The sequence below is a fragment of the Dipodomys spectabilis genome, unplaced genomic scaffold, assembly GCF_019054845.1.
Source record: "Dipodomys spectabilis isolate Male_0828 unplaced genomic scaffold, ASM1905484v1 ptg000297l, whole genome shotgun sequence".
Classification (NCBI taxonomy): domain Eukaryota; kingdom Metazoa; phylum Chordata; class Mammalia; order Rodentia; family Heteromyidae; genus Dipodomys; species Dipodomys spectabilis.
Window position 1 is genome coordinate 9,779,120 of NW_024870974.1, and position 20,798 is coordinate 9,799,917.

Genomic DNA, 20,798 nt, shown 5'->3' on the forward strand with positions numbered 1-20,798 from the left:
CTCTGAAATTTCATGCAATCCCATTTGTCCAACCTTTCTTTGATTTGTTGTGATTCTGGGTCTCTATTAAGAAAATTTCGGCCTGTGCCAAGGAGACCTAGGGTTTCTCCTATTCCTTCCTGTAATGTTTTCAGGGTGTCTGCTTTGACTCCGAGGTCTTTGATCCATTTGGAGTTGATTCTGGTGCAGAGTGATAGATAAGTATCTAGCTTTAGTTTTCTACAAGTAGTTAACCAATTTTGCCAGCACCATTTACTGAAGAGGCTGTCTTTCTTGCATTCTATTTATCGAAGATTAGATGGCTATAGGCTTCCTTTGTCTTTTGCTTCCTAAATTCTCTTTCTTTTTGCTGAAAGATAAGAAAATTGAGGGCCAATATTAACAACAGGCAAAGTTGTGGCTAAAGTGGAATAAAATAATCTCCCCAAATCATTATTCCAATCAAATGCTACAATTTCAACTCCAGTATTCTAATTATTTCAGTCTAATTCTAATTATCACAATCGAATGCTACGAAATTATAGGAATTAAAAGCAACAGCTGTTAATCTGTCTAAATTCCAGGAGTCTGTAATATGTGTTTAATATATGGCTGCCAAGCCTGAAAGTACTGTCCCCATTTTGCAGATAATAGAGTAGTGAGAGAGGAGAAAACTGAGGGAAATCTAAATGTAGGAGCTTGTGCACTGTCCGTCATTCTATGGTGTGACACTTCTGCTCACCAAATAAAATATTTTCTTAGCTATTTAATTGGCTTACCAAAGCATTATACAGGATTATATGAAAATGATTATGAGGAAGCAAATAAAAATGTAGGTCATAATAAAATTAATATGTTAAACTAAGGACTATAAACACATGAAAAAGAAAAGTATTTTTATACTGCTTTTCCTCTTAGCTCCACTTCACCTTTTTCAAATCACTGTAATCATAATGCTCATATGGACCTACTTTAAATAAGAATAATCAAATGGTTGAACAGTAAACGAGTAGATGGAAATACTAATTGTAATTTGTTTTAACTGTGGTGCCTTTTCACCATGAATATTATATCTGCTACATTAAGTCTTACGATTTGTTTGACTTTGGGAAATAATTACTTTGGTCCACTGAGCATAACCTAGATCTACTCTTGCTGTTGGCCCCTCCCACTGATAGAACAAACCCTAGGTGAATGAAAGATCACTGGCTGAGAAAACATCCTTCATAAAGCCTGATATTAATAAACAACTTTCAAAGTAAGCATAGAATATGAGATACATCAGTGTGGACTTACATTTAAAAATAAGTAAAACGATGATTTTTGTTATATTCTTTCTCAATCTTATTATCTTTTCATGCCCAATATTTATTACGCTAGGCCCAATTTGCTTTCTCTTGTATGTTATCAATAACAGTACCTGTTTGAAAGTAAAATAAGATTATTTTCAGGGAATGTTTGGGATAGAAGCAAGGGCCTCAACCATGTTAAGCATTCATGTTCTACTCTCAACCCTAAAGTAATACTTTTGTTAAAATACTTAAATATATTTTAAAGTTAAAACTTACCAATCATTGAGAATGACCAGTTTATAATTTTCTAACTAAAATCCTATTCTATCATTTTCCATCCATAATCTTGAGATATATAACATCCACAAATCACATATGATGCAATTTCCTTTTTTTCTTTTTTCTAATTTTTAATGTCTTTTATTGTGAAAATCCTGTACAGAGGGGTTACAGTAACATGAGCAAGGTAATGAGTACATTTCTTATCCTGCATTGTTGCCTCCTCCTTTGTTTTCCCCCTACCATCCCCTCCTTCCATCTCCTCAACTACATAACCCTCCTCCCTTTCCCTCTTCCCCTCCCCTGCCCCTGCCTAAATTGTAAAGTACGTTTTTCTTATACATCTCATTGTTGCAATGGGTCCACCTGTATCCCTATTTAAACAATTTGTTTTTTCCCTTCCCCTCCCCAAATTATATCAACATCAAATACAGTGAAAACAGGGGTTGAACCGTGGGGAAGGGACATACAAAGCAAAAAAAAAAAAAACATTATAAATATGTTAGAAACAATAGCAAGAAAGAAAAAACCACTTGTATCCCTATCTTAGGGTTCATTGCCCTTAACATCATCTTATCTGAACTTTTCTGCTTGTCACAAACATTTACTAATTATTGCAAATAAGGGAAACCATGGGACCTATGTTTCTTTGGCCTTGCTTACTTCTGGAGTGAGGTGGACTCTCAGTGTTGTTTTGATTCCACCTCACCCCAGTTTGCAGTTTCATATACATATACTATACTTTTACTTTCTCATTGGACACTAGCATACTGTTTCTGGACTAATTAGTGTCATTCACTACTCTAAAAGAACACAAAAGAAGGCATTGGACACTTATGTTTAAATGCTAATTTGTGAGATTTAACATTGTGTCTTCTGGAAAATCAGAAAAGAGCTAAAATTAGTGGATCACCCTGTCAACAGAGTGTTTTGGTGGTTGTTGCTAAGTTGAAGAGCAATGATTAATGGAACATAATTTATATTTAGACTGGTGAATCCTATTTCTTTATCAGAGTAATATATTGTTCTAGTCCTTAGACTTCCAGTTTTCCAGTTTTCCAAGTGCAAGTCTTGTCATTAAATATAATGTGTTTAACTAGCAATCGATGTACAGTATCTGATGTCCCCATATTCTCCTAAAGTAAAAATATAATAATGTATATGAAATAGCTTAAAACTGCACAGGCATATGCAGATGAAAAATATTGCTATTAATATTAATTTTGTTCTTGAGTAATTTCTAGTTGCTATCAATCTATAGATAGCCATTGGAATCCATTTGGAATTCTGGATTTTCTGCCATTCATTTGAAACTTTTGTGCATCTTTAAAGTTCCCTGCCCTTTTAGGTCTTTGATTTTGTCATTATTAATGTGTTTGACAAAATCCTCACTAATAACATGCATTTAAAATTAGAGTACCAGACTTCACCTAACATGAGCTCTGGAGTCAGAATAAAATAAAATAAAACAATTGAAGTCTTACATGTACCATCAAATCGGTGTAATTCAGCTTGGAGCCAAAACCCTCTAGTTATAAAATAGGAATATTAATTTATGTTGCACTTACTACTGACATTTCTGACAATGTAGAGAAACAGTCTCTATGGGGCTAATCTGATCTTTTTAGTGTTAACTACATATCAATTATTACGTTCTTATTATAACATATGCATCTTGATTCCACATAATTTCACCCTTTTCCGCAAGAGCTCCCTAAGGGCTGACATTGGAAAGATGCTTCGTTTGACCCTTAAAATGATCAACCATTCTCCTCTGGCTTTCAAACTTTGTTAATTTGGAGCCTAATCTGTATACTTTCTATAACAAGTCTTAAAATAGAGTCACAGGTGATAAAATAAATACCCGACAGTTAAAATTTTTCCCATAAGAACAGACCAGAGAATTTATCTTCCTACCATTCAGATTTAGAAAGTAAGAGATTAAAGAAGAGGGGAATTAGAAAACAGTAATTTCCCCCTCCTGAAACAAGGAAAATAAAATGGAAAAATAAAATGAAAATGGCTATAGGTCACAGGGGGGAAATGTATACATTTTTTCCAACTTAATGGTTAGATAACTTCCATTAGAAATAATTAGAAATGCCTGTGTGATTTGCATGCTCAACTGCACAAAACTGCATATGCTTGGCTATGTTTAGAGAAACATCATGGGGAAAAAACATTTCTAGAGAGTTCCTACATGTGGTGGACATACAGATGAACAAACAATATCTAATTTATCAAGACATCAATTTTCTGCCAGTGAAGGTATTCTGAGTAGAATTCTGAATTCTGTCTGGAGTGTAGCATTGATAAAGACATCACAATAATTAGTGACTTTAAAACTTTCCTGCCAGTTCTATACTTGGAAAACATATGCTTAGATTACTCTAACATCTTCATTTTAAATTTGATTTTAAAATCAGTTTTAATTTTAGCCTTGCCTCTTAGAAATAGAAGATACCTCTCCTTCACTCATGAAGTTGAAGTTGTTTCTCTCTCTCTCTCTCTCTCTCAGTGCTTCAAGTTTCTTCTTTTTTTGATATTTTTATTATTAGTACTTTTTTGTTGTGAAAATACAGGAATTCTATGCCTCCATCAGAAAGAATGACATTGCCCCATTTGTTAGGAAATGGAAAGACTTGGAAAAAAATGATATTAAGTGAAGTAAGCCAGGCCCAAAGAAACATAGGTCCTATGGTTTCCCTTATTTGCAATGACTAATATATGTCTGAGTCAAGCAAAAAAGGTCATATAAGTTGATGTTAGACGAAATAAACCCCAACATAAGAACTCAAATGGTTTTTCTTTCTTGCTATTGTTTCTAACATATTTATAAGTGCTTCAAGTTTAACTCTGTTTAATTGTGTGAAGGCCTTCTAAACAGACATGTTCTTGAAAAACATGAAAAGCATTCTATGCACTTTCTTTTAATAACATTGAACTTTGTATGAAAACTGAAAGGAAGGAGTGAAAACAACAAAATATGAAACATTCTACGTTAATTTTCAACACCTAAGAATCTTTAAAGATTTTATCTATAGCGATTCTTTTTTTTTTTTTGGGGGGGGGTCCGGTCATGGAGCCTGAACTCTGGGCCTGGTCGCTGTCCCTCAGCTCTTCAGCTCAAGGCTAGTGCCCTACCACTTGAGCCACAGTATAGCGATTCTTTTAAAGAACCCCATATCTGAAGGAATCTCAAGTTTCCATTATCTGTATGCCATAGAAATATAATTGATTGCTGGGCACTGGTGGTTCATGCCTGCAACCCTAGCTACTCAGGAGGCTGAGATCTGAGGATCACAGGTCAAAGCCAGCCCAGGCAGGAAAGTCCATGAGACTCTTATCTCCAATAAACCACCAGAAAACTGCAAGTGGTGCTGTGGCTCAAGAGGTAGAGTGTTAGCCTTGAGTTGAAGATCTGAGGGACAATACCCAGGCCCACAGTTCAAGCCCCACGACCAACAAAATAAAATAAAATAATAAAATAAATGTAATTGACATCTCATATAACTGTTAATACTATGAGAACACCTTGGATGCTAGCACTTAATGGTAAGTGATTTACTTTTCTATAAAATGTAAATGAATTTAAATATCACCTGATTCCCACTTCACATTTGTCTTTCCAGCTTGTCCATGAGTTAAACTAAATTAAGGAAGTTATATTCTCTTTTTACTTACTGATATTGCGAGTGGTTTTTCTTCCCTTCCTTTTTCAGTCTAAGGAATTTTTTTCAAGAACCGCAAAGTGAATCGTCTCCCTATTATATTTTGATATCACATTTTGATTTAATCATTAAACCTGCCGTATATTTGGCATAGTTGGCAGATTCAGTTTTCTTTTTAGTAAAAAATGCTGTTGTAATTGAAATCTAATATTAACTAGAAATAGTAGTGATGATTTCATATCTGTCATTTGCCTTCAGATTGCTTCTTAATAACTAACTTGGCCCTTGGATTGGCCTATTGTTGATCAAACAGCCATCTTTAATTTTGAGTTAGCACAGAAGTGATTATTTGCAAAGCTTTCTGAAATAAGCAGGGGTATGCAGCAAGACTGTGTCAACTTTTTTAAGATTCCAGATGCATTTACTGAATGCCTTCAAAAGCTAGATGACTTTTACCCTACAGATCACAGCTGGAAATAGATCCTTAAACACAATTTGGAAATTAAAAAGATTTATTGAAAATGTGCAGTGCACTTACTTTCTACCTTTTATAGTACTATTGATTACCCCCTCCCATTTTCCAAATTTAGTAAAGCTCATCATCTGTTGTTCCAATTCACTGACTAAAAAGTGCATTATTGGATAAATGTCTCTTTAAAAATAGGGAACATAATAAAATATTAGTTTGATATTCAGTGTTTAACAGTCCATTCCCAGCCTACATTTTTTTGCTGTCTTTCCAAACATGCACACTGCCTTCGAGACTGTTACGCTTCGAGTTTTCCAGATAAGTCTGGTATTTGTTTATGATATCTTTGCCTTGACCACTCTCTACGTCATCCCATTCTAACGTGATCTCAGACTGAGCTCCTTGAACTTCACAATTCTGATTACCTCAGCTAATGGTCATCTCACATTTACCTAAACTTGTCATTATTCTAATTTTTCACTAAATCTATGCGATGTTATAATACTATGAATCACCTTTAAGGCTGTCTTCAAATATAACATGTCATTTAACTTCTTTACAAGCATATCCCGGTATACAGTGAGTGTCTGATAAAGATTCTATACTATTCTGTAATTAAAGATTATAGAATTAAGAAATACCAGAAATTTATATTAGCTCTTCAGAAACTTGTGGTTTACTCCCAAATATAAGCTTAAGTATCCAAATATGAACTACTTCTCCATGGACAACTGCCTTACTTTACATAGATGAAACTGAGGTAATATAAATCAAGAATCTTACTTTATTGGTAGAAAAGTTTTTCTATTAACTGTGACATTTATGAAATTTTAGTCTACTTGGCTATATATGGTGGCACATATGTATAATCATAGCTACAGGGGAAGCAGTAGGAGAATCATGGTCTGAATTGGCCTGGTCAAAAGCACAAAATTCCTCTATTAAAAAAATAGCTAAAACAAAAAGGCTTGGGGGGAGGAGGGGCATGTCTCCAGTAAAGAGCACTTTCTAGCTAGAGAGAAGCCCAGATTTCAAATACTGGTGCTGAAAAAATTAATCTTCTGATCTCATTAAGTAAAGAGTTTATCTTAGACCACTAGTTAACCTCACCAATGAAGCTTATATATAACATATAATATGTATAATATTACATATAATATATAGCATATATTATATATTCCACTCATATATATATATATACATATATATATATATATATATAATTGGAGGGGTTACAGTTACATGAGTAAGGTAATGAGTACATTTCCTATGAGCATTATTACCCCCTCTTTGTTTTTCACTCACCATCCCTTCCCTCCCCACCTCCCCAACACCTCCCTCCACCCCTCCCCTAAGATGTAAAGTTTGTTTTTAGCATAGTATCTTGTATGTCTCATTGTTACAATAGATCAACCTGTATCCTCCAAGGAATCTTTTACTACTAATGTACTCACCATGGAAGATTATGTTGAAGTGAGTGTGTGTGTGTGTGTGTGTGTGTGTGTGCGCGCGCACGCACTCATAAAACACAAATGAATGATTACGTTTATGGTTTTCTTCTGCCTAGAGTAAAATAGACATTGAAATCTTTAATTTAATTAAAAATGTTAATGCACAAAGGGTTTGAAGAGTAGTTATATTACAAACAATTCTGGCTTCTAATGATGGCAGAAAGAAGCTCAGTCACTGGCTGGTTTCTTTAAAGTGATTCTCTATTTTAAGCAGAAAATAAAGACTTCTACAAGTATGATTTTTAAAAAAAACTACTGTTTAATAGACCATTTTAAAAAAAAATCAAATACAATTGTTAAAAAATAAAAGCATGGTAGAAACACAACCAAAGAATTATGAACAATTCTAAAAATGCCTGCTCAGATTGTGAAAGGAAAACTGTGATGTGGTATAGCTAGGCAGTTATGCGTAAAGCCTTTCCCAAATTATATATTTTTATTTCAGTAGCTGGGGAAATATATTCTACTTGAAGCTAGAGATTTATTCCTGTGTTTAAAATTTATTTTGGTTACAATCATTGGCACTGTTTATTTTCTTTTGTCTTTTTGAGACAAGGTATTGTATAGCCCAGGCTAGCCTAGAACTTGAGACTCCTGTATCAGCCTTCCCAGTGCTGATTACAGGTGTCCACAACTATGTCCATCTATTAACATGTTTTAATTTACATATATTAATTAGTGTCAACCGATTGCATGATACTTTTCATCTCACATCATATTCCATACTCTCAATCTCACACTGAGTTCTACTGGCCTCTACTTTACTTCTTAGAAACTACAAACACACTTTCCTTTTATTTTTGCACTTAGCGATGCTCCACCTTGCAAAAAGTAAACTACTTGTCCTTTCTTACAGGTATCTGTATTTCATCAACTGTCACAATTTCTTAAATCTTGACAACTAGTGCATCTATAACTTTTCCTTCCTTCTTATTTTCTAATTCCTTTAATTTTATCACACAACACAAGGCGTTACACAATTTAACACAGCAAAGAATAAGTATCTGCCAAATGTCATGGTTCAGTTAAAGTTTCTAAAGCTACTTCTGAGATCAGGAGAGCATTCATACTCATAGGAGAGTGAGCTACTCCTTCATTTGACATTATCCTTATCTGAAGTTATCTAAATATTTGAAATATTCTGTGCTAACAACTCTTGCCTCCTCCTGAGACTGGGAATAGAATTATTTCCAGATGGTGTCGAAGGCTCAGCATATTGAGACACTTAACAAAAAGCTTTTGTAAATGTTATATTAACCACTAAGGAACTTATGCTACCATTAATTTGTGTTATGAGTTCCTGTTGCTAATGGTAGAATTTTCCTGAGCGTGCATTTTTCTCCTTAAATCATATATAATAATTAGAGCATTGGTTGCTAAGAGTCACAGAAACCAAAAATCTGATAGTTCTTTAAAGCATGTTAGGATGGCCTGTTAACAAAGAGCTAATGTTCTGAAGCAATAAATTATTGTATTGTTTGATCTTGCTACTAGAAACTTTCTTCAAAAATCAGCTAAAACAACACTAGGCATTCTTGGTTTATAGTTATCAGGGACTGTAAAAAGTATAACTCACTTGTGTTCTTTTCTTATTTGATATCAAGTAAATGAATGCAAAATTCTTCCTAGAACATGCTAATTCTGTTTAATTGCTATCATGAATAATCATAGTGGTATTATGATTATGATGAATAGTAATATTATTGTTTTGAATAATAATAGTACATTGCATAAGTAAGGCTTTGTTTCTTGAAGTTCTTTCATTTAGGCTCACAAAAATCACATTAAGTATATACTTGGTTTAACAGCTGAATCCCTGCTATTGACTTTGTGGTTATTTTCAGAACATTTCCATGATGGAAGGAACTTAAAAACTCATTTGGATTTATTGTTCTGTGACAGACAGAGCCTGGATTGCTTTATTGATTGGACCAGCATACTAAGGAAGAAAAGCATAAAGTTATCTCCATTGTTTGTCCAAATACAAAACATCAGTAAGTCTCAAAGAGACTAGAATGAATTCTGTTCAAAAGTCAACTTACACTAAAAAGACAAGCCTAAAATTGAAAAACAAAAACCATACCCCAGGACTAAGAGTTAACCAATAATAAATTCAAGGTCATAAAATATACTTCCTACTTCATTACACTAACCTAAGGCGATAGTTTTACTTACTTCTTGCCAACCCATATATGGTTACCAGGGTAACTTCCTCTTTTAAATTCTGCTGTGTGAAATTTGCATGTGTTCTCTTCATTTAACTCAACATTTGCAGTTTCTAACTTGAAACAAAAAAAACTTTTTGATGACATGTAAATGTTTATAGTAGTGTAAATCAATACATAGCACATCTTACCAGCTCATAAATCTAACCTGTCTGGTTTCCTTGTCTAAATAAAATATATTGGACAAAAAACAATGTTCTACTTTGACGATTCTGTATATGAATATGAAAAGGTATACCACAGAGATTTTAATGTTTATATAGAAATACTTTTTTGAATCTCTTGTGCCAACATGTATGCTAGAGATTTATGGATGTATTTTCAAATGGGAATGAATATTTATAGAGTCTTAAAGAATATGCTACTTTAGTCATTAGGTAACATTTTGCATTCAGATATTAAAGATAGCTATTGATTTACAACCCTTGTTACTTCCACGAGTATATTATTCACTATTCACATTATTCACTACTAGCTACGAAACAATGTTTTCAAGATCCCCAATCAAATTCTATTCTCAACTCTATTCTCAACAGAGAGAGAAAGATGGCAGCGTATTTACTATCATAGTCTATTGTGTTTAATTCTATTAATGTGAAGTTTTCTGGGTGTTAGAGTCATGGTGTAGAAGCATTCTAATCAATTGGATCTATGATGTATTCTGGAAGAAGAAATACATGAAACATATTATAAAGTCTAGGGTAACATAAACTGTCAGATTTGCATTTGGAAACAGTAATGTTGGTATCTCTTTGGAGATTGGTGAGTGGGCTCCAGAACACTATATTCTGGGGAGGCACTGTATCCTTGAAGTACTGGAAAATAAGACTTTGGATGAGGCAGAGGCAATAGAAATGTCAAGGGTGGATGCCAGGCCAGGATATTGAAGCAGCAATGATCTGGAGTCAGAGAACGCTGGGAAGGTAGAGAATGTCAATAGTGATACTTTAAATTTTATCTCTTAGGAAACAAAATCCCAGGCAATAATACTTACCTATTGTCAAAAACGATATTGAGACTTTCATTTTATCAGGAGAGATTGCAGAGTTATTATAGAAACATTTTATATACTCTAAGGGTTAATGAAAATTTCTCTAAGGTGATAGATTCGGAAAATATGTTTATTTTGTGAATATTTGACATTTTAAAATTTGATTTAATCAGAAACAAAAAAAGACATGCCTACCATTCTTCTAGATCAAAGCAGACTGAAATAGACAAGAATATTTCCTCAAAAAGTTGCCTTTGTGTAATTAGGTAATTTTCAGGAAAAAATTGGTTTTATTCTAACACAAATGTATAAAAATTATTTTATTAACTTGCTCTCACAATGTTCTTAATTCTTTTTTTTTTTTTTGGGGTCCGTTTGTGGGGCCTGAACTCTGGGCCTGGGCGCTGTCCCTCAGCTCTTCAGCTCAAGGCTAGCGCTCTACCACTTGAGCCACAGCACCACTTCCGGCTTTTTTCTTTTTTGCTTATGTGGTGCTGAGAAATCGATCCCAGGGCCTCAGGCATGCAAGGCAAGCACTCTACCGCTGAGCCACCTTCCCAGCCCCATGTTATTAATTCTTAATGGAAAAATGGGAAAGGTTTGTATACTCAAATGGACCTTTGGATATTGTGTTATTCATTATCCTCATGAAAGTGGCCAGCCATCGGGGCAAAGTATAAATTTGGTTTACAAGCCTCTACATGTTTGCTTTTACTCTTTAGCTGAGATGTAATGTGAAAATGGGTTATAGGAGAAAATGACTAGTCTTTGTCCAAAGAGTAACTTTCGTTTTCCCTTTAAAGACGATAACCAAATATTAACATACATTGTGGATTTGGCCTATATTAATTTTGTACCATTCCATTTTCTAGTATGTATATTGTGAAATTTACAGGATATAAATGAGAGCATTCCATGGATTAATCATGTTTGACTATGATATATTGTAACTGGCAATGTCCTTTAGTTTCAAAGGAAGGTCCTGATAAAGCTTTTCTTAAAAAAAAAAAAAAACAGCATTATAAAGTGGTTTAATTAACGCAGTGGACATTGACTATAGAAAGATCAGACATTTCTTTATTTGATCATGACTGAAATGCTCAGTACAAGATCCCATACAAAACTTTTTCTATATTATGTTGTTGTACTGATGGTACTCAACTTGAAGCACATATTTGGCTCTAGGAATAACTTCAACTCACTATCAGGAAAGTAGCAGAGCTGTCAGATTCTGTATTAGCATAACACATCCAGTAATTCCCAAAGCAATTTAGTGAGCTGAGTTTTTAAAAATTATGACTTCTTTTTGGAGATTGTTGTCAGAACATGTCATTGTTATGATAGGAATTTCCACTAAGTAGAAATTTATATTTTTTTTCAAAAGAATCCTCTTAACTAAAGAGAAGAAAAGAGAATATAGATGTCAGATATTAACCTCTGTGTTATTTACTTATTTAGGTACTTAGTTATTTTGGTGAGACAGGGTTTTTTAGGGTAGGTACTCTACTACTTGAGCCATCTCTATAACTCTCTGGACTTTCATGATTTTTCATATGCAGCTATTTACATTTTTGTCCAGGTTAGCTTTGGACCATGATCTACCTACACCTTCTCGGCAGCTTGGATTACAGTTGTGCACCCACACTCCTGATTTCTATGTTGACATGAGGTCTTTCTACCTTTTTTCCCCCAGGCTGGCCTTGAATCATGATCCTCTAGAACTCCACTTCCCTACCAACTGAGATACAGGCAGGGGCTACTATGCCCTGACAACTGCATTTGTTTTTGAGAGCATTTATAGAAACTATGTTACATCAGACTAAAGAGATTATATTAACATGGGTAGGTTATAGTTATCAAACAGTTTTATGGATAAAAAGTATGTAAAGCATTATCAGGCTCAACAATAAATGGTGACTGGTGCCACACCAGTGATAGTGGCTTATACCTATAATCTTAGCTACTTGGGAGGCTGAAAGTAGAACGACGTTTAGAGACCAGTCCAGAGAGAAAAGTTTATAAGATTCTATCTTAAAAATAACCAGTGATAGAGTGTCAGCCTAGCAGGTATGGGGCTCTGATTTAATCCCAGTACTGATGAAATAATAACAACAACAACAACAATAATAATAATAATAATAATTTTTGAAATAATAGCAAGAATTGGTCAAATGATGTAGCTTTACCTTCAACATTTATACAGGATGTTGCCCCTGGTAATGTAAGCTTGGTCTAACCCACATTGTCACCAGTCATTCTAAGAGCCTCCAACAGGTGGATAGATGGAAGATGAATTAGGTGCCTTAGTAACTGGGTTGAGAATGTTGTTTCCTATATTATATATATATATATATATATATATATATATATATACATATATATATATTATGTGTTGTTTCATACATTATTTCTCAAGAATTATGTTTTCTTTCCCTTGTTCCTTGAAGGTATATTAGAATCAGTTGTAAGATTTGTTCCATGTATAATAGGATCCAGGCTATAAACAGTAACGATGAGAGATCACAAACAACAGCCCTATTCCATATTTGAGAAATTGTATCAAAGAGTAGTGACTACATTGGTAAACAGAGGCTTGATCTGAGGTGATGGTTTCTGTGGCTTCTGAGTTAAATTAAACCCCTGACAATACAAGTAAGTACGTTTCTTTATTAGCTTAGTGGTCTCTGATTCTGTTTCATTTTTGAAGTGGAGAAAGCTTATAAAGCAACTATTTTATATACTACTCGCTGTTGTCCTCTAACATAATTATAATGCATTTAAGATATCTAATGGACAACTGTCTCAACATAATGAATATATACATATTAATAGTGAGAGATTTAAAGTGTGCATGTTTATAAAGTACAGAGTTAAAGAGAATATAAAAGTGCTGATTTGACTTTAATAGTTGCAAAATAAAGAACATTAATATCCTCTTTAGTTCACTTGACAGGAGATGAACTGTCAAAGACGGGAAGATAGAGGGAGCTTGGATGAGTTATTTGTTAGTGTGAAACCAATGATTTATTATGCCTGAGTGGAACTTGAGTTCCTCGCCAGTGGACAGTCTAATATACCAGAACCAAAGCCCAGACAGTTCCTATTAGCAGGAGGTCTTGGAAACAAGGTAGTGAGGGGCTGGTGCGAATCAAAGCCTGGGTTGTGGGAACTGCTACAACTCCCTGCTGTTGATGCCTTGAGTTCCATTGTAGTCATCTTAACAACCCCCTTTCCATCTGAAGCATAACAAGCAGGCTGAGCACAATGGCAGGAAAATGACAGTTGGTGGGCTTGGAGAAAATTCTCAGCCTGGTTTCATTATATATACATTCAAATAGCAGCATTTATGACTCACTTCTGAGAACATAGCAGCTTGGGTTTTTAGGCAATTGTTTCCTAAAATAATAAGTATTTCAGAAGTAGTAAACTGAAACACATTGAATTAAAAATCTCCAGAGAAACAGAATCAACAGGGCACATACATATTTGTGTGTATGTGTGTATGTAGATACACAAAAACATTTATTATAAAAATTTGTCTCCCACAGTGATAGAAACTCAGAAATCCCAAGGTATAAAATGCCAAATGGAATCTGAGTCCAAAGACTTCGTGAAGCAAGAGAATGAATAGGGTCATTTCCAGTCCCAAATTAGTTAGAAGATCAATGTCCCATTGCAAAGTCATTGGTACTGAGAGAGAATTCACCCTTAGTCAGACTTTTTGTTATAGTCCAGTATATGCCTTTAACAAATTGGATGATCCCTTGTCACCTTGGAAAATACAACATGCTTTGTTCAGTCCACTGATTCATATATTAATATCACCCAAAAAAGTTTTACACACATGCCAGATACTGTGATTAATCATATATTTTGATACTCCAAGGTCCAGTTAAGTTGACACATAAAATTAAGCATTATATCCATAAAAAATAAATTACTTTGATAGAAAACAGATGGCTTTCTAGATTAAAAATATAATAACTCAATGTGGGTATCTATAAACTAGTCTATATGTGAAGTTTAGTATCTGCTAATTCATTTGCTCATTCTGGATCATCACTGGGGATGGGAACTGTTATGTTAAGAGCCTTTATATTGTTTTAAATGTTCATTTCATAAAAAAAACCTATGTTATCAAATGATAACATAATTTTTAATCCAGTAATGAGATTTTTTGTCTATACATTCTCAACTCTGGTTATCTGTATCATCTAGGGGGAATAATTTTTGCTCCTGGAATACATTTTTTTTTGGTGGGTCATGGGGCCTGAACTCTGGGCCTGGGCGCTATCCCTCAGCTCTTCAGCTCAAGGCTAGCTCTCTACCACTTGAGCCACAGCGCCATTTCCCCTGGAATAATTTTGAATCCCACCTTCTATTCCAATTGTCTAAAATTCCATACCATTTAATCCCACCTTGGAAAACCGATTGCAACTTTTTGTAACTAATTATGAAGTATATAAATATGAAGAATTGTGTGCACCTAATGATAATGGAAGGAAATATTTTAAATCAAGAGTGATTTCAGAGAAGCCATGCATAGTGGCTTATGCCTGTAATTCTACTTAGAAGTCAAAGGACCAGGACTGCTGTGGTTCTAGGCCAGCTTAGACCAAAAGTTAGCAAGGCAAATACATGTCATCCCAGCTACACAGGAGATGTCAGTAGAACTATGGTCCAACCTGGCCCTGAACAAATAAAACAAAATGAGATCCTAGCTGAGAAATATCTAAAGAACAAACTAAATGAAGGCATAACTCAAGTGGTAAAGTGTCTACAACCTGAGCTCCTATCTCATTAAGAATAATCTGGGAAAAAAAATCACAAAGATCACAAAGTATAGATCTGCCTATACTTCGATGTTAGAATAGAGTAGGTAAACAGATCCTAAAGGTGGATGTCAACTAAAATCTTAAATTTTGGTTGTGTCAATTGTGTCTGTCTATTAACAGAGGGACCCTTTTCAAAGGCTTTTTGATCAAGGTTGACCAGGGCAAGCAGCATATGCCAGTGGACATTGGTGGTGAAAGTGTCCAGCTTTGACAGCTGCCCGGCTCTCTCATGGAGGAATAGCTCTCTCTGCTAGACTCCTGCACCCTTCTTAGTGAGCATTGCTTAGCTGGTTCCATGAGCTTCATTTGCTCAGAACTTTCTCCTTTTCTGTTTCTTGGATCTATTAATGTCACCTAAGACACTGGCTTGGGGAGCAGAAATCTCTTCAGTATCATAATTTTTCCTTTCATATCTTTTATATTGATTTCCTAGCTTAAACCTCACAATGCAAGCTTATTTTCAAATTGGTGCTCTGCATATATACACATATTTATATATAAAACACCCATATATGATCATATATACAATAAAAGTAACGAGCCAGGTGCCAGTGGCTCACGCCTGTAATCCTAGCTACTCAGGAGACTGAGATCTGAGGATTGTGGTTCAAAGCCAGCCTGGGCAGAAAAGTCAATGAGACTCTTATCTCCAATAAACTACCAGAAAAGTTGCTCTGTGGCTCAAGTGGTAGAGCGCTCTCCTTGAGATGGAGAGCCGAGGAACAGTGCCCAGGCCCAGAGTTCAAGCCCCATGACTGACCAAAAAAAAAAATGAAATCACTTGGCTGTCATCTCAAAAAGAAATGTAATCTATGTATATGTAAAATTACACTCCAGTATCTAAGAGAGATGACTGTATCCTCACATACATATCTATTCTTTTCCAGAATATACAAAGCAGTCTAACTTAATCATTCTGAAGGTTGGCTTTAGGCACTTTTTTAATCCAATTAAAATTGGTATTAGGTATTTCTTGATGTCTTGCATTGTGTCTTCTATGTTCATGTGCATCAGGCATTAAGACAGACTCCAGATATGTCCAAATGAATGCATTATTTGTGTGATGTCTTTCCCATATGTGGAAATTCACCCAGGCTGAATTGTCAGGGTTATACCAATGACATTCCTATAAACTTTTTAAACTCAGAATTATATATATCTTCGAGTTTAAGGTTCAAAAACACATAAAGGATAGGAAACTCTCAGGACACTAGCATGCATTAGTGAATATTACGCAATTGTAGGTTAACCTGTGTTAGAATATAGAAGTTAGTATGTGTAAGGCATGGGATAATTAGGCCATCACTAGACTCTCACAACTTATTCAATGCAGAAAATGCAAGAAACTTACAATAAAATTAAAATAAGAAGAAAATATTCAGCATGCAAAATAAAAAGAAAATGCAAGAAATTTGCCCAATTTGCCAAAGCTAGTGTGGTTTGTGGATTTGAAACTCCAACCCCACCCAGAAATCCAGACATTTCTCTCTACAAGGACAGGTTTCAGCCTGAAAAAATTTACTTTTATATAGGATTGTTTATATTTTTTTGTGTTTGGATTAATGTAAGAAACTTGTTTCTTAGTAGAGTATGAAGAAATTGTGATGTTTTAGAAAGTATAACAAAATATGAATTTACAAAGGTAAGAGACTAAAGGCAATGTCTATAAATGCTAATGGATACCCCAGTTCTCAAATGTTATGTTTCAATTGGTCTCATGACATTTTATGTCATTTGTGCAGTATGTTCCCAGTAATCTACCACCACCTTGTAGCAGACAGAAAAAGAGCTTACTGTCATCTCCAAACGGTGACATTGCTTTTAGGACTACAAAGGACCCTGCGATGCCGGTCCTTTTCAGACTTCACATAGATGGGAGGCAACTACTTTCAGACAGAAATGTTTCCTGAGAAGTTAGTCCTGTGTTTCAGAGCTGGAAGAGGGCATGACTAGGAGCTGAAACAGAGGCTCATATCTAGGTCAATCTCTTTCCAGAAAGATGCCTTCAAAGGAAAGATGGAAAAACAGACTTAGATCAGATGATGTATTTAAATAGAGGGTTAAGAGTTGGATGAACTAACTTTAGTGCCAGAATAGTCATAAAAAATGAGCAAAATAGACCTTGATGATTTATTACAAAATATCACATGGCCTATATTTGGAGGTATTTATGTACCAGAGTAGGATTGTGAATTAGTATTTAATAGTGCATTGTTCACAGGTAATAATGCAGCTGGTATCGTTACATGAATAATGAAAAAATATTTTTCTGAGAAATGTAGGGGGGGACCTCCTGTTTATCATTAGAGATCTTACTGCCTATTTACATGAAGAGTGCATCGGTAATAGTTTTGAGTCAGGATCAAACAAAAGATTTTCGTTCTATTCATATTGCTAAAAGAGAGAAATAGCTGACACGAGACAGTTCAGTGGTTGGTCTAGGGGTCTCCCAGGTGAAGAACGAATAGATTTAATTACCTGGCTCATGCAAAACGTTTTGTATTCCGAGTACTTTCTGATTTTGTTGCATATGTGTGTGCACATGTATGTTCTGAATGTCACATGACAGAGAACCTGACAATGGAAGAGCCCTCAGCACCAGTTGTCTGGTTACTCATTGATAACCTTTGCAGGGCTGGAGATTGCAAGTGCTGGGCAAGCGCTCTACTACTGAACCACACCCCCCAGCCAAGCTGTGGCATCATTTAACTGTCTCAGCAACCCTTCAAAGAGGACTTTCTTACTACTCCTTTTTTCTAAACTGAAAGATTGGACTTGCCGCGATCCAGAATGGGTCTGTATTCAACTACTATCTTCTTACATCTTCTCTTCAGTCATGTCTGTCTCTCATGGGGTCTCTGGTGCTTCCTATCATCCTTAAGCCAGGAAGAGAGAATTGAAAGATTCTTCCTCACTGAAGACTAGACGATGTCTTCCACATTGGGCAAGCTATAGCCTGGCCCTGAGACACAGGTGAATGAAGCAGGAGGAAGAGCCCTAGGGTTGCTCCCTGGCAGAGCTGCGAGTGGGATTTGCACCGCAGCCTCCAGAAGAGCTGCAGCCAGAGGCTCTCTTCGATGAAATGGAGCAGCTGAGAGAGAATCAGTCGAACATATGTTGCATGATATGCACAAACTAGTACTCATTTCACACTAAGCTACTGAAAAGCAAACATATAAAGTTAAAACGATCTGGAAAAGTAATCTGTGGCATCAAGTATCAGAAGTCTGGTTTGGGTTTAGGCGGTGAGTAGTGACGGAAAGCCAGGCAGGGGACCTTGGACAGATGGCACCCATAGGTGCTATATACAATTTGTGAATTTTTTTTTAGTTTCTGGAATTGGAACCCATATAACTTTCTAAGCTGTTTTTTTTTTAATAAACCATCCATTATGTTTATTTTGTGTTTTTATTTGTATATAAGCGCATTTTGATTTCTACATCATTTAGCCTTAAGGACCAAACAGATAGTGCTTTTTGTTTACTCTTGTCTTTACAATTATATGAATAGCTGTATATCAATACACACATACACGTGTGTACAAATAGTCATCCAGTATCTATGAGGCATTAATTCCAGAATCCTTCCCAAATATGCAAATCTGTGGATCTCAAGCCCCTTATATAAACTGTCTTAGCCATTTGCATATAACCTACAAACATTCTGTATACTTGAAAGCCTTTCTAGATTCCTTATAATACCAAATACATGGGAAATGCTGTGTAAATAGTTGCTATTCTCTACTGTTTAGGGAACAGTGACAAGAAAAAGTCCATTTTCATCTGTGAAATACAAATGAAAAAATTTTTATGAATATCTTTCTTCATGGTTTCTTGAATCTACAGAAGCATTGCTGCAGGACCTAGGTACCGCCGTGTTTACCTGTAGCAACCCAGTTTGATGGGATCTGAACTCGGTAGCAATGAGACAATCAGAGGAGGCAAATCAACTGAGAAATGGAAGCACATATTGTGCGATATAAAAATTGGAGGAAAATAGTAGCACTAATGGTTTTGTGAATGACAAGAAAATATCAAGTGAAGAACCATCAGTGGAAGAATTTATCAGCAAAGGTTCAGGTGCTATAAGCAGAGTTTGTATGAAATACCACAGAGAAATTTGAAGGCTAAAGAAATATTTGCAGCCTCAAAGAATTCTACCTTGCTAGATTGGAAGAATCCTGTGGTGTACCACAGAAATTGGGATCTTGAAACAGATTGTCAGATGGAAATTACTATCCTAACAAATTTCCTTTCCAAAATTCTGTCCTTCTGAGACCCCATGGTGGTCTCATTCTCTTATATTTAAGTCCTTTACAGATATTGTCCCTCATATAGAAGATTTCCATGCAAGTGATTAATTAGACTTGGGACAGGGTTCAGAGGATGGGATCTTATTATTTAGGAAGTAAATCCATCAAACATCACTACTTTTGACAGTCTACCTCTATGTGACAGTCTGTACTAAGAGCTCCTCATATGATAACTTTCTTGAAAATGACAATTTCAGAACAGCTCACCTGAATTTAATATCTGATCTTCTATATCAGGAGACCATGAAGGCAAATTAAACCACGGTGAAAGAAAGATGAATTTGAAGTAGAATTTGCTCTTATCACAATAATCTGAAGATGAAGTCAGGGAAATTTCTCTGCAGAGGCAGAGAAAAGGATAGAACACATTGCTCATAAAACACAAAGAAGCAACTGGCTTTCAAGAGACAAAAGAAGGAATGTGTTGCTAATCTGTTGAATGAGAACTTGAGCTTCCCATTCCTAGATGTATAAATGAAACAGGACCCCAGGTTACCGTGGATTAAGAAATGGAAGAAATTGTAAGCAAGCGCATCTTTATCAAAATCAAGTTGAGATATTTTCAGCACAACATCCCTGGTAATGTTTTCCAATGGGGAAGGATTAAGACACCTGGTAAGTAGACAAAAGGTTCAACTACAAAAGAAGAGGAAACACTATGAATTACTCTTGGATGTGTCCATCATCAGATTAGTTTTGGGGGAGCATTTTAGTAGTGCAATTCCCAACCTGCTGTCACTGGGAGCAAAATACAAGATATTTGAGGAGCAGTTTTGTTATTAACTAATTTATGATCCCTTCCTTTCAGAGGCTCATAAGGGACATGATAAAAAATTTGCAACAAACAAAGGACAAATAAAGTCCCTGCTTTGTTGAGCAGGAACATATATACATTTTTTAAAAGACTTTACAACAATAGAATGGACCAAATATCCTTGTAAATTACATTAATGAGGTAGATTGCTACTTTTAATGGAGGCTATGTGCTCTCTGTTCTGCCCTATGCAGATTTAATAAGCCCGAACAGTGTTTCTGTTCGTGGAAAATGAATCTGAAACGATTGTGAGATTATCTGTTTGGCATGCCTCGCTGGTGTCTGGAATGGCACTTTGCTAATGCACCATTACTCAGTGTCATTAACCCACACAGATGATTGAAAGGTGAATTTATATTTGTACCATGGGGCTCAGCACAAGGAACAGGCTTCAGTAAAATCATGCTACAGAGTGTAAAA

General features: G+C 35.3%; 1 protein-coding gene across 2 annotated transcripts in view; it reads left to right on the forward strand.

Moving 5' to 3' along the window:
• The window catches only part of Unc5c (unc-5 netrin receptor C), a 330,719-nt gene that overhangs the window by 52,436 nt on the left and 257,485 nt on the right, over nucleotides 1-20,798 (forward strand). The window lies entirely within an intron of this gene.